Consider the following 14,130-nt stretch of genomic DNA (forward strand, 5'->3'; position numbering starts at 1 on the left):
CAGGCTTTCATCAAGGATCTCTTTGTATCCGTTCATCTTACCCTCGATCCTGACTAGTCTCGCAGTTCCTGCCACTGAAAAACATCTCCACAGCATGATGCTGCCACCACCATGCTTCACCATAGGTATGGTATTGGCCAGGTGATGAGCGATGCCTGGTTTCCTCCAGACGTGACGCTTGGCATTCAGGCCGAAGAGTTCAATCTTGGTTTCATCAGACCAGAGAATATCCTTTAGGTACCTTTTGGCAAACTCCAAGCGGGCTGTCATGTGCCTTTTACTGAGGAGTGGCTTCCGTCTGGCCATTCTACCATAAAGGCCTGATTGGTGGAGTGCTGCAGATATAGTTGTAATTCTGGAAGTTTCTCCCATCTTCACAGAGGAACTCTGGAGCTCTGTCAGAGCGACCATCGGGTTCTTGGTCACTTCCCTGACCAAGGCCCTTCTTCACGCCCGATTGCTCAGTTTGGCCAGGCGGCCAACTCTATGTAGAGTCCTGGTCATTCCAAAGTTCTTCCATATAAGAATGACGGAGGCCACTGTGCGCTTTGGGACCTGTAATGCTATGGAAATTGTTTTATACCCTTCTCCAGATCTGTGCCTCGACACAATCCTGTCTCGGAGGTCTATGGACAATTCCTTCTTCTTCATGGCTTGGTTTTTGCTCAAACATGCACTGCCAACTGTGGGACCTTATATAGACAGGTGTGTGCCTTTACAAATCATGTCCAATCAATTTAATTTACCACTGGTGGACTCCAATCAAGTTGTTGAAACATCTCAAGGATAATCAATGGAAACAGCATGAACCTAAGCTCAATTTTGAGCGTCATAGCAAAGGGTCTGAATACTTATGTAAATGTGATATTTCAGTTATTTATTTTCAATTACTTTTCAAAAATTTCTAAACACCTGTTTTCGCTTCGTCATTCTGGGGTATTGTGCGTAGATTGATAATTTTAAAAATGAATTTGAAAATAAGGCTGTAACGTAACAAAATGTGGAAAAAGCGAAGGGGTCTGAATACTTTCTGAATGCACTGTAGATGGACATGGGAACATGCAGGGAATGAAGGGGTGTAGACCACGCTTAAGCAGATGGGATTAGATTCAATTTAGCATCATAGGTCAGCACAGACACGATGGGCCAAATGGCCTGTTCCTACGCTTTACTGCTTTACTATTCTCACCTAACCTATTAATATGGTTTCATGTATACCTCTCAACTGCATCATAAGTATGGATTTTGTGGCAAAGTTCACATCCTGTGAATTAATAAACAAAAAGATCAATAGGTGCTTTTAAAATGAATCTTGAAGAGGAGGGATATAGGGAATGGGCCTCCCGTGCTGTACACCCACGGTCAGATGGGCTTACAGTCCTCTGGCTGGGAGATGGTGTGGCACTATAAGAGCCATTGTAGACGTATTATCCATAGCTGTAAATATTTGTGACCCTGCTGAATTCTATCACTGATTTGCTAGTTATTTGTACAGTAGAGAGAGATGACCCTTCCCATCCGACCTGTGCAAGCTCTTTGCTGCTCATCTCTGCTTGTTTGTGCCTGATAGCCTTGCAAGTATCTCCTCCTATGTGTACGCAGTCAACCGCAAAAATGGATATGGGTTGATGAGAATTGTGTGTTTGTGTTGTATGTTTGGGATTTCAAAAAGCATTTGATAAGTTACCTTACGGAAATGTATTTGAAAAATAGGGGATGATAGCCTGTATATAATTGTCTAAGAGATCAGAGAATCAGAAATGTGGTACAAATGTTTGTGTAGAGGATGTGGCGTGGGTTCGCCCAGCGTTTGATATTAGCACCATTATTATTCTTGCAATAAAGAAGACAGAATTTTTGTTTATTGATTTACAGAACAAGATTGTCACTGGCAATGTCAGTATTACCATTTATTGGGTACATAGAGTACAATTTAATTGTTTGTGTTTGACACAGAACTTGTCGATAGTAAATAGTGTGTTTGATCGTAGGTGCATTCAAGGAGATGGGGACCTAATCCATGGACATCCCATTTAGTGCAGGTGTGACGGGAGGAATTTGGGTGCAACAATACGGAGATGTGGGGCAATCCAAATTGTCCCATTCTGTGGGAGGGGTGGAGAATGTAAGAACAGAGGGACCTGAAGTGTGTGGCTGAGAAGACTTTGAAGAAGGCAGGGCAAGTTGACAAGGTTGTTAAGATAATGATTTGAATATTTTTCTGTATAAATAGGGGCAGTGAATACAGAAACAAGGAAGTCAGATCAAAGCCTTCCATTGTTTCATAAGTTCATGTCACAGGAGCAGAATTGGGCATTTCGGCCCATCGAGTCTACTCTGCCATTCAATTAAGGCTGATTTATCTTTCTCTCTCAACCTCATTCTCCTGCCTTCTCCCCGTAACCCTTGACACCCTTACTAATCACGAATCTGTCAATCTCCGGCTTAAAAATACCTAATGACGTCCGCCACTGTCCTCTGTGGCAATGAATTCCACAGGTTCACCACCCTCTGATTAAAGAAATTCCTCCTCATCTCCTTTCTAAAGTTACATCCTTTCATTCTGAGACTGTGCCTGATCTGATACAGAGTTACATGTCCATTTCTGGAGAGCACGAATGTACTAGTTAGGAGCGGGGTGGTTACTGGAGCCATTAAACATGACCGTGGCTGGCTTCAATCCTGCTTCATCACCCTGTGGGAACCTTTCCCCTTCTTCGCAAATCTGCCTACCTCTGCCTTAACACATCCAGTCTTCTTCCATCCTGCTTTAAGGAAGAGAATGTAAAAAACTTGCAGAAATCAGGTGCGGCAGAAGCTGATTTACGGTTTTAAAAAAAAGAGCCAAAGTGCTGGAGTAACTTAGCGGGTCAGGCAACATCACTGTAGAACATGGATATGCGACGTTTCGGGTCGGACCACTTCTTAAGACTGATAGCGTGGGCAGGGGAGAGGGGGAAGACAGCTGGAAGAAAAGGCTTGCAACCTTCTGTCTTAAATAAACAGCATTTTAATTCAAAACAGTGTCTACGAGTTCTAGGTTCTCCCACGAGGAAACATACTCTTCGTATTCACCCTGTCAAGACCACTTGAAATTTCAGTCCCCCACGCTCCACTACACTCCAGAGAATACACACTGAGCCTGCCTAACCTCTCCTCACAAGGGTCACAACCCCAAACGTCAATCATCCCTCCGCCTCCACAGATGCTGACTGACCCGCTGAGTTTTCCCAGCACTTTCTATTTTGTTCCATTCCACGTATTAATCCAGTAAGTGAAAATTAAAAACGGCAGATGCTGGAAATATGAAATAAAAAATAAGAAACTACTGGAAATGCTCAGGAGGTCAGTAAGCATTTGTGGAGGGAAATATAGTTCATTTATCAGGTTGAAGCTTCTGCAGCTAAACTAAAGGGCCTGTCCCATTTTGAGATATTTTTCGGCGACTGCCAGCGTCATTGACTGATGCCGAAAGACCGTCAAGTTCTACGACAACCTAGGACAGCACCTACGACAGGAGACGACAGGCAACATCAGGCAACACCAAGCCCTCTGTCGCAGCAAGGTTTTGAACATTTCAAAATCCAGCGGCGACAAGAAAAAAGTGATGACACTTGCGGAGACATCTCACCACAACACGGGCATCAGCCCGCGTCACGCCGCGACCATGAGCGACTGCCTATTTTTCGGCTGTCGCCTAAAAAAGTCGGCAAGTGGGACAAGGGCTTAAGACAGAGATAAAGGAAGTTAGTGCTAAATTGCAGTGGGTGGTGCCAAGGTTATTGTGAACCTCCACTGAACTATTTCATTATGTTAACGTGCACCCTTAACTAAGGAGACTAATGTAATCTGGGTGTGATCTGACCAATGCCCTGTGTAAATGAAACACATATGAAGAATGTCAATATTTTGATTGGAAGTTTGTCAGAATAATATCAGGGATTAAATAATTTCAGTTGTGTCGAGAAATGAGGGAGTCCAGAATAGTGCCCCTTGAAGCAGATAAATTAGAAAGAGGTGAAAACAATCATTAAAATGTGATGCATGAGAGACTGCAGGAGCTGGAATCTGGAGCAATAATCAATCAGTGAGTGAGTTGAGTAGCATCTGTGGAGGAAAAGGAATTGTCAACATTTCTGGACAAAACCCTACATCTGGACATTGCCGGTGGTGATGCAGGGTCTCGACACAAAACGTCGACAATTCCTCCCCCACCAGAGATGTTGCCTGACCCACTGAGTCCCTCCAGAAGATTGTTGTTGCGTTGCATTTGATACAGCGCATCAGGAGAGTGATTTCTTTGTTACTCTGGCAAGAGCAGAAGTTGTGACTTAAAGTAATGCCCCATGGTAACCAGAGCAGAAATGAAAAGAAATTTCCTCATGCACTCAGGGATTGGTAAGATCTGGTACTCTACGTAGAAGGACGTTTAATCAAATTTCATGGGTCCTTTTAGTCGACAGTTGTTGATGTATTTGAGGATTGATTAGCAGGATTATGGGGGAAATTCTGGCGTGTGGATTTAATTGGATCAGTATTTGAAAGAACCAAGACACAGACAGCTGGTGAAAAGCCCTCAGTCTGTGCTGTAAGATTCTGTGAAAGTTCGACTGAATCAGCTTCCTCCACCCTTCCAGGAGCACATTCCAGATCAGGCTTCTTGTCTCATCAATTACCACTTATGGTAACATTCCACATTCCAGGAAGTCTTTTGAGAAACTTTCGCCTAATCTCGTTCTCTGCTATTCGATCATTCCTGACTACAAAATTTCCATTTTTGTCCCTTAATGGGAACTCGGTAAACAGTGCGCTTGCCAATATGTGATGATCTCACTTTTGTTTGTCTTACTACAAATGGTTTAAATTGGCATGCCTGGCAGAACAGGTGGCAATGGGCCAGAGGGTACATCAGGAAGTAGTTCAGTCATACATTGATCCTTGCTTAATGTTAACACATGAAAATATGTAAACAAAGGAATAACTCTACAGGGATAGAATTCAGAGACTTTTAAACAATCTGGGTTGGAACATCTTTTGAGTATTTTCAAGGATTAGAAGCAGGGTATGGGATCATTGAAGAGACATAAAAGTGATACAAAAATGTGAGTTTTTGTGGGATTGAACTGGCTGATGATATTTACGGGAGAAACGAGAGGGATCATCTGACAAGATTTATAAAATTAATCAATGGGGTGGTAGGTTGCTCATGGAGATGATTACATATTACTCTCGGCAGGAAGAAACTATTTTTCTCAATACTTTGCTAGCTTTGGCAACATTTATCAGATTTTGCACACTCCTCTGTACTTCCCACAAATCCTGCACATTTTCCCTCTCCAATATTTTCAATTCTCTATTTAACGTGTTCCATCGCTCTTTCAGGTGGTGTGTCCCTTGGGCTCTGCTGCCCTCCGAGTCTCCATTCAAGCTGATTCTTCCATTTGAGCCACTCTTCAGGTACCCTTCTTAGAACCTTTCTCTTGTTCCAGTTGTTTACGCTCCTCAATGGATTCCAGTGCCCCCTCTGATGCCGGGCTCAAACATCTAAGTTTAAACGGCATTTACAACAGGTATTTGAATAGGAAGGAATAGAGGGATATGGGACTGGTGTAGGAAACTGGTGCAGATTGGCATCACAGTTGGCATGGACAAAGTCTTTTATGCTGTATAACTGTATAACTCTGGGTAAAATCCAAATTTGCTGATGAGATACAAAGCTCTGTGACTGTGAATTATAAAAGGATGCATAAAGTCTAAGAAATAGAGAAGGTTAGGTGAATGAGTTAGGAGATGGCGGATGGAATATACTGTAGAAACATGTTTGGCCATTCACTCTTATAACCATATAACCATATAACAATTACAGCACGGAAACAGGCCATCTCGGCCCTACAAGTCCGTGCCGAACAACTTTTTTCCCTTAGTCCCACCTGCCTGCACTCATACCATAACCCTCCATTCCCTTCTCATCCATATGCCTATCCAATTTATTTTTAAATGATACCATTGAAGAATAAAATAATTTGTTTTAGTTTAAAAGTAGAGATTGTACATGAATCATTAAAAATTAACATGGAGATAGAGCAAATCATTTAGAAAATCAGGGGAGGAAATCCCGAGGGGGACAGGGGGGGCCCTTACCCCCCCCCGTTTTTTGTAATCCGGATTTTTAAACTCGGTGAAAAAAAAAGCTGTTAAAAATCTTCGCTTTCCGCGAGACGGTGGGGGTGGAACTGATGATTGAGGGCGCCGATTGGACAAGAGAGACGTCGGTCAGCAGGCAGTGGGGGGGGGGGGGGGGGAGGGGACCATGATGATTCAGCGCGGTTATTGGAGGAGGGAGGTGTCGGTCAGAGGCGAAAGTAGGGGGGTGGGACTGAGGATAGAGCGCAGTGATTGGAGGAGGGAGACTTCCTGGTGGAGCAAAGATCAGATCGGAGCTTGAATCGGCCCGTTCGTGGGGCTTTTCATCGCCCAGCCCGACCTTTATTCCTTTGAAACCTTGCTATTGTTGTGATGTTATTAGGAGGCAGCCATGATCCCAGAGTGCTCGCAGCCTAGCAAGCATGAAACAAAGCGCATGATTAGTCAATTGGCGTCTGACTCTGTCAAATGTGCTTTGATTGGACAATTACTACTCAGAAAATTTGAGGTTTTTCTCATATTTAAAAAATATATGCAGGTTTTGTTCTTGACGAGTTTCAGGTATGATTTCTATAATATTTTTACACAATATGTTATAAATACAGGTAGATACGTGATTTGGGTCACGAAATGAAACGGCTCAGCCCACAGTCTACAACCGAAGGAAGGATATATACTTGCCATGTAGGGAGTGCTACAAAACATTACCAGGTTCAATGCTTGGGCAAGGGGGTTTGTCTGATAAGGAGAGTTGTAGCTGGGTATTACATATTTTAGATTTGAAGAAGGAGAAGTGAACTTGTTATAAGGGATATTACAGTAGGTGTTGGGGCTTTTCCCTGGTTGGGGTACCTGGAAAAGAACCAGTCAACAATTCAGATAAGCCTTCACCCAGAAGGATGAATCTTTAGAATTCTCTACCCAAGGATGTTGTGGAGCCCCAGTTGAGCAAATATTGAGCAAATCAGGGGATAGATGGTGTGGTGCTGAGATAAATTATCAGCCATGGACTTACTGACCATGGAGCAAGAACAAGGAGGGGATAGCCAATGTTCAACCCACAGGGCGTGTTTGTGAGGCACAAATTGTGGGTATTTCTGACTGAGAAAATCTTGTTTTTCTCTGTGAAATTTCAGCAGATAATAATAATAATAATAAATTTTATTTATGGGCGCCTTTCAAGAGTCTCAAGGACACCTTACAAAAATTTAGCAAGTAGAGGAAAAACATGTAAGGGGAATGGAATAAATAGTAGAGACATGACTAGTACACAAATTAAAGACAGAATTCAATTCAAAACACAATATGAGGCAATTCAAGCACAGATGAAAAGGGAGGGGGACGTGGGGCTAAGGATAGGCAGAGGTGAAGAGATGGGTCTTGAGGCGGGACTGGAAGATGGTGAGGGACACGGAATTGCGGATCAGTTGGGGGAGGGAGTTCCAGAGCCTAGGAGCTGCCCTGGAGAAGGCTCTGTCCCCAAAACTGCGGAGGTTGGACTTGTGGATGGAGAGGAGACCGGCTGATGTGCGTCTGAGGGACCGTGAGGGTTGGTAGGGGGAGAGGAGGTCAGTGAGATATGGGGGGGCCAGATGGTGGAGGGCTTTGTAGGTGAGGACCAGGATTTTGTAGGTGATCCGGTGGGAGATGGGAAGCCAGTGAAGTTGTTTGAGGACTGGAGTGATGTGATGCCAGGATTTGGTGTGGGTGATGAGTCGGGCGGCTGCGTTCTGGACCAGTTGGAGTCGGTTGATGTAGGTGGAGCTGATGCCAAGGAGAAGTGAGTTGCAGTAGTCCAGTCGGGAGGAGATGAAGGCATGGATGAGTCTTTCAGCAGCGGGAGGTGTGAGAGAGGGTCTGAGTTTGGTGATGTTGCGAAGGTGAAAGAAGGAGGTTTTAATGACATGGCGGATGTGAGGCTCAAGGGAGAGGGTGGAATCAAAGATCACGCCAAGGTTGCGGGCCTGGGGAGATGGGGAGACAGTGGTGCCGTCGATGGTGAGAGTATAGAATCATAGTCTTAGAGTTATAGAGTCTTACTATGTGGAAACAGGCCCTTCGGCCCAACTGTCCCAAGTTCCATCTACACTAGTCCCACCTACCTGCATTTCGCTCATATCGCTCTAAACCTGTCATATCCATGTATCTGTCTAAATGTTTCTTAAACGTTGCGACAACACCTGCCTTAACTACCTCCTCTGGCTGCACATTCCATATACCCGCCGCCTCTATGTGAAAAAGTTGCCCCTCAGATTCTTATTAGATCTTCTCACCCTAAACCTATGTCCTTGATTCCCCTACTCTGGGTAAAAGACTCTGTGCATCTACTCTATCTATTCTTATCTTCATCATTATGTCTCATAGATGGACGGATGCTAAGAACGTTGCCCTATTGATCTCACACACTTCCATAAAATCATCCCTAATCCTGCACGTCAAGGATAAAGGTCTAGCCTGCCCAACTCTATAGTTTTGGCCTTCAGGTCCTGGCAGGATCCTCGTAAACCTTCTCCGCACCCTTTCCAGCTTAACAACAGCTTTCTTATAGCAGGGTGGCCAAATCTGAGTACAATACTCCAAATTTGGCCTCGCTACATAGGGTCACCACTATAGATAGGGTGATGCACGGAGCTTTTTACCCAGGATAAGGAATCAAGAACTAGAAGGCATAGGTTTAAGGTGAGGGATGAAAGTTTAATAGGGACTTGAGGGTAAACTTTATCACACAGAGGGTGGTGTGTAAATGGAAGGTGCTGCCAGGGGAAGTAGTTGAGGGGGGTATAATAAAAGTCATTTGGACAGTTACATGGGCAGGAAAGGTTTAGAGGGATATGGGCCAAACATGGGCAAATGGGACTAGTTTAGATGGGCATTCTAGTCGGCATGGACGAGGAGCCTGCTCTAATGACCCTATGATTCTCTATGACTTGCAGTGTGTGTTTACTGGGTATAAAAGCTGGGAATTTCTGACTCAGAGCCTGTAGTTACTGAGTGCCATTTTTGGCAAAACCATTCTCATTTTGTCTGTTGTCCTTTGACCCACTTAACATGAAAGAAAGAAGGAATGGAATTGGGGAGGTCTTGGTGTGGTTTCCTCGAATCATTCATCGCATAGTTGCTCTCCAGTGACTTCTAACTTATTTGCAAATACAGCTAGATTGCTCTTTGATTGTTTAGATTCCAGCCTGTATTTTGGTAAACAAAAGAGAGATTGTCTCTTAAAATTACTTGAGATTTATTTGAGGTTTAGGATATGCATGTTCTTGGATTCCAGCTCTAGGGGCCTGCGAGAGGAATGAAAGTTCTCACTGCCCTCGGCCCGAGTGTATTGGAGCTGTACAGGTCTGGGAACCCCTCACCGCGGATCCTGATAGGGAAAGTGGCAGAAACGAGTGTGCTTCATGCTGTGTTGTGCAGTCGCTGCCCTGTGCTAGTTGTTTATGACGTGTGCTTGAGAAGGAGTGTTAGGAATGCTGGAGCTCAGAACATGGAGAAGTACCTCCTGTTTATTACGTTCAACTTTGGCTTCTGATTGTGTCGGGAGGTTGACTGAAACCAACAATGCCAGCCATCCTCATGCCGTCCACGTTCCTCTTTCTTTGCTCATGTGGGTGGCATGAGATGTCCCGACTGCTCCAGCACTGACAGCCCCACAGGAAATGCTGGAAAGTCACAGCTTCTGCAGAGGAAATCATTGACAGTTCAGCGGAAACTCCCACATTATCTGTCCTTTCTAAGAATTGGCTGAGGGAACCATAGATAAATAGATCATGTACTAGACTCACTGCTCTGCTCTTTGCGATTCAGAATGATAACAATCCAGGAGAAGGCCATTCAGCCCATCAATCCTTTGATGACGATGAATGTTCTTCAAGGATCCTCCCTCCTTCGCTCTCTTCCCTCATCTTGGGTCTATATATTTATAACTTTCCAATTTGAAAGTTCACATTGACTTCTTTCACTGCCTTTCCAGTTCACACCCTTTGGTCTTTGTGTCTAAAGAGTTATAGAATTATTTAGCAGATACAGCCCCTTCGGCCCCAACTCATCCATGCTGACCAGGATGACCTAGCCCCACCTGCCTGCATTTGGCTCATATCCCTCTACACCTTTCCTCTCCATATATTTGTCCAAATGTCTTTTAAATATTTTAATTATACCTGGCTCAACGACTTCCTTTGTTCCTCCACCCTCTGTGTGAAATGGTTGCCCACAGGCCCGCTTTAAAACTTTGTCCTCTCAAGTTAAATCCGAAATGCACGCAGTACTCCAAATGTGGTCTCACCACGACTTGTACAATGTAACATGACGTCCCAACTCTGATACTCAATGTGTAGGTAGGAACTGCAGATGTTCGTTTAAATCGAAGATAGACACAAAATGCTGGAGTAACTCAGCGAGACAGGCAGCATCTCTATGCTCTGACTGATGAAAGCAAGATATATATGCGTAAGATGCATAAAATGCCTTCTTCACCCCTTTGTCCATCTGAACTGCCACTTTCAGGGAACCATGTACCTGCACTCCAAGATCCCTCTGTTCTACAACTCTCTCCAGGGCTCTACCATTCACTTTGTAAGTCCTGTGCTGGTTTAATTTACCAAAATGCAGCACCTTGCACTTGTCCGAGTTAAATTCCATCTGTCATTTCTTGGTCCACTTCTCCAGTTCATACAGTTCCTGTTATAATGTTAGATACACTTCTTCTTTGCCCACTACATCAATGATTTTGTAATTATCATCTTATTGACAATATTGTCGAAATCGCAAATATAGATGACAAACAACAGTGGACCCAGCACCAATCCCTGCGGCCTATCACTGGTCTTCGATCTGAATAACAACCCTCCGCTACCACCGTCTGATGCTTTCCACTGAACTAATTTTGGATCCAATTGGCTAGCTCACTCACTTTTCAGACCAGCCTACCAGTAGAGATCTTGTCAAAGGCCTTGTAAAGTCCATATAGACAACACGTACTGCCCTGCCCTCATTCATCCCCTTGGTCACCTCTTCAAAAACCTCTATCAATTGTGAGACCATGCTGACTATCCTTCATCGGACTTTCCCTTTCCAAATGTTGGTAGATCCTGTCCCTCAGAATCTTTTCCAGTAACTCTCCCACCACTAATGTCAGGCCCATTAGCTCATCTTTTATCTCACTTCTCCCTGGGTCGTTGACTCATAGTGTGATGTTTTGAAATCTTTCTTCTGTAACTGCACTATTTTGATTTGTTATATATATGCGAAGTAAGCTGTGAGATCTAAAGGCTCAGATTCAGAATGAAATGTGTCTTCTGTCCTGATTTTCACGTGGATAATGCCTTGTAATGAAACACTGCCTTATCGTGCCTCAGTAACTGTTATTTTTATGGAAAATTGAACAGTTAGTATGTGGAAGATTACAATAGACAATAGGACAATTCGGCCCTTCGAGCCAGCAACGCCAGTCAATGTGATCATGGCTGATCACCCACAATCAGTACCCCGTTCCTGCCTTCTCTCCATATCCATCAACTCCGCTATCCATAAAAGCTCTAACTCTCTCTTGAAAGCATCCAGAGAACCAGCCCCCACCGTCCTCTGAGGCAGAGAATTCCACACACTCACAACTCTGTGTGAAAAGGTTTTTCCTCATCTCCGTTAAAAATGGCTCACCACTTATTCTTAAACTATGGCCCCTGGTTCTGGACTCCCCCAACATTGGGAACATGTTAGTCAAAAAATGCTGAAGAAACTCAGCGGGTGATGCAGCATCTATGGAGTGATGCTCCATAGCTGCTGCCTCACCCGCTGAGTTTCTCCAGCATTTTTGTCTACCTTCGATTTTCCAGCATCTGCAGTTCCTTCTGAAACATTTTGTCTACTCCACTGCGAAATCTCCACAAGGTATGCCTACTTTGAAGAAGTTCTACTCCTCTCTCCGAAGACAGTTTAACAACCTCCTCTCTCACTGCCCCCCCCCCCCCCCCCCCCCCCTCTCTGTGATTAAAGATTATTAAGGGTTTGGACATGCTAGAGGCAGGAAACATGTTCCCAATGTTTAAGAAGGAACTGCAGATGCCGAAAAATCGAAGGTAGACAAAAATGCTGGAGAAACTCAGCGGGTGAGGCAGCATCTATGGAGTGAAGGACTTTTCTTACCTGAGATGGTGAGGTCAAGAAATGGTTGGGAAATGTCGGAAATGGTCCAGCTGTATTTGAGTGCCGGATGGAAGTTAGTGGTGAAATGGATGAAGTCAGTGAGTTGTGTGTGGGTGTAGGAGGTAGCACTAATGCAGTCATCGATGTAGCGGAGGTAGAGTTCGGGGATAGGGCCACGGTACGTCTCGAACAAGGATTGTTTGACGTACCGTACAAAGAGGCAGGAATAGCTAGGACCCATGCGCATGCCCATGGCTACGCCTTGTATTTGGGGGAAATGGAAGGAGTCAAACGAAAAGTTATTAAGGGTAAGGACCAGCCCCGCTAGGCGGACGAGAGTATCAGAAGACGGGGATTGGTTGGTTCTCCGTTCGAGGAAGAAACGGAGGGCTTTGAGACCCTCCTGGTGGGGGATGGAGGTGTAGAGTGACTGGACATCCATGGTGAAGATGAGGGAATGGGGGCCTAGAAAACGGAGTCGATGGAGTCCTGGAGTCGACGAAGAGCGTGTGAGATGTCTTAAACATAGGTAGGGAGGGATTTAACCAGGGGGGGATAGGATGGAGTTGAGGTATATGGAAATATGTTCGGTAGGACACGAACAGGCAGAAACAATGGGTCTGCCAGGACAGTCAGGTTTGTGGATTTTGGGAGAAGGTAAAATCGGGCCATGCGGGGCTGGGGAACGATGAGGTTGGAGGCTTGGGAGGGCAGGGAGCCGGAGTCACCTCACCTTTCCCATACTCAACTCCTCTTGTTATGAAGGCCAACATGCCATTCGCTTTATGTCACTGCCTGCTGTACCTGCATGCTTACTGTCAGTGACTGATGAACAAAGACCCCCAGATCCCGTTGTACTTCACCTTTTCCCAACTTGACATCCTTTAAATAATAATCTGCCTTCCTGTTTTTGCCACCAAAGTGGATAACCTCACATTTATCCACATTAAATTGCATCTGCCATGCATCTGCCCACTCACCCAACCTGTCCAAGTCACCCTGCATTCTCAAAGCTTCCTATTCACAATTCACACTGCCACCCAGCTTTGTGTCATTTGCAAATTTGCTAATGTTACTTTTAATCCCTTCATTCAAATCATTAATATATATTGTAAATAGCTGCGGTCCCTGCACCTACCCCACTAGTCACTGCCTGTAATTCTGAAAGGAACCCGTTAATTCCTACCCTTTGTTTCCTATCTGCCAACCGATTTTCTATCCATGTCAGCACCCTACCCCCAATACCATGTGCTCTAATTTTGCCCACTAATCTCTTACGTGGGACCTTAGACAAATGTTTTCTGAAAGTCCAGGTGCACTTCATCCACTGGATCTCCCTTGTCCAATATCCTGGTTACATCTTCAAAATATTCTAGAAGATTCGTCAAGTATGATTTCCCCTTCGTAAATACATGCTGACTTGGGCCGATCCTGCTACTGCTATCCAAGTGAGCTGCTATTTCATCTTTTTTTATTGACTCCAGCATCTTCCTCACCACTGATTTCATGCTAACTGGTCTATAATTCCCTTTTTTCTCTGCCGCCCTTCTGAAAGAGTGGGACAACATTAGCTACCCTCCAATCCACAGGAACTGATCCTGAATCTATAGAACATTGGAAAATGATCACTAATGCATCCACGATTTCCAGAGCCACTTCCTTAAGTACCCTGGGATGCAGACCATCAGGCCCTGGGGATTTATCAGTCTTCAGTCCCACCAGTCCACCCAACACCATTTCCTGCCTAATGTGAATCTCCTTCAGTTCCTCTGGCCACTAGTACATCAGGAAGATTGTTTGTGTCCTCCTTAGTGAAGATGGATCCAAAGTATCTGTTCAACT

The 14,130-nt window shown here is 44.6% G+C and overlaps 1 protein-coding gene across 4 annotated transcripts in view; it reads left to right on the plus strand.

Moving 5' to 3' along the window:
- The window catches only part of LOC116979824 (lipoma-preferred partner homolog), a 159,894-nt gene that overhangs the window by 15,330 nt on the left and 130,434 nt on the right, over window positions 1–14,130 (plus strand). For 2 of the 4 annotated variants that reach the window (XM_033031694.1, XM_033031695.1), the window contains exon 2: window positions 5,383–5,457. The exons of the other annotated variants lie outside the window; for them this stretch is intronic. The gene's annotated coding sequence lies outside the window, so the exon portion shown is untranslated. The remainder of the gene's footprint in view (window positions 1–5,382; window positions 5,458–14,130) is intronic. 4 annotated transcript variants of the gene reach the window in all.

Source organism: Amblyraja radiata, chromosome 13, assembly GCF_010909765.2.
Source record: "Amblyraja radiata isolate CabotCenter1 chromosome 13, sAmbRad1.1.pri, whole genome shotgun sequence".
Taxonomy (NCBI): Eukaryota; Metazoa; Chordata; class Chondrichthyes; order Rajiformes; family Rajidae; genus Amblyraja; species Amblyraja radiata.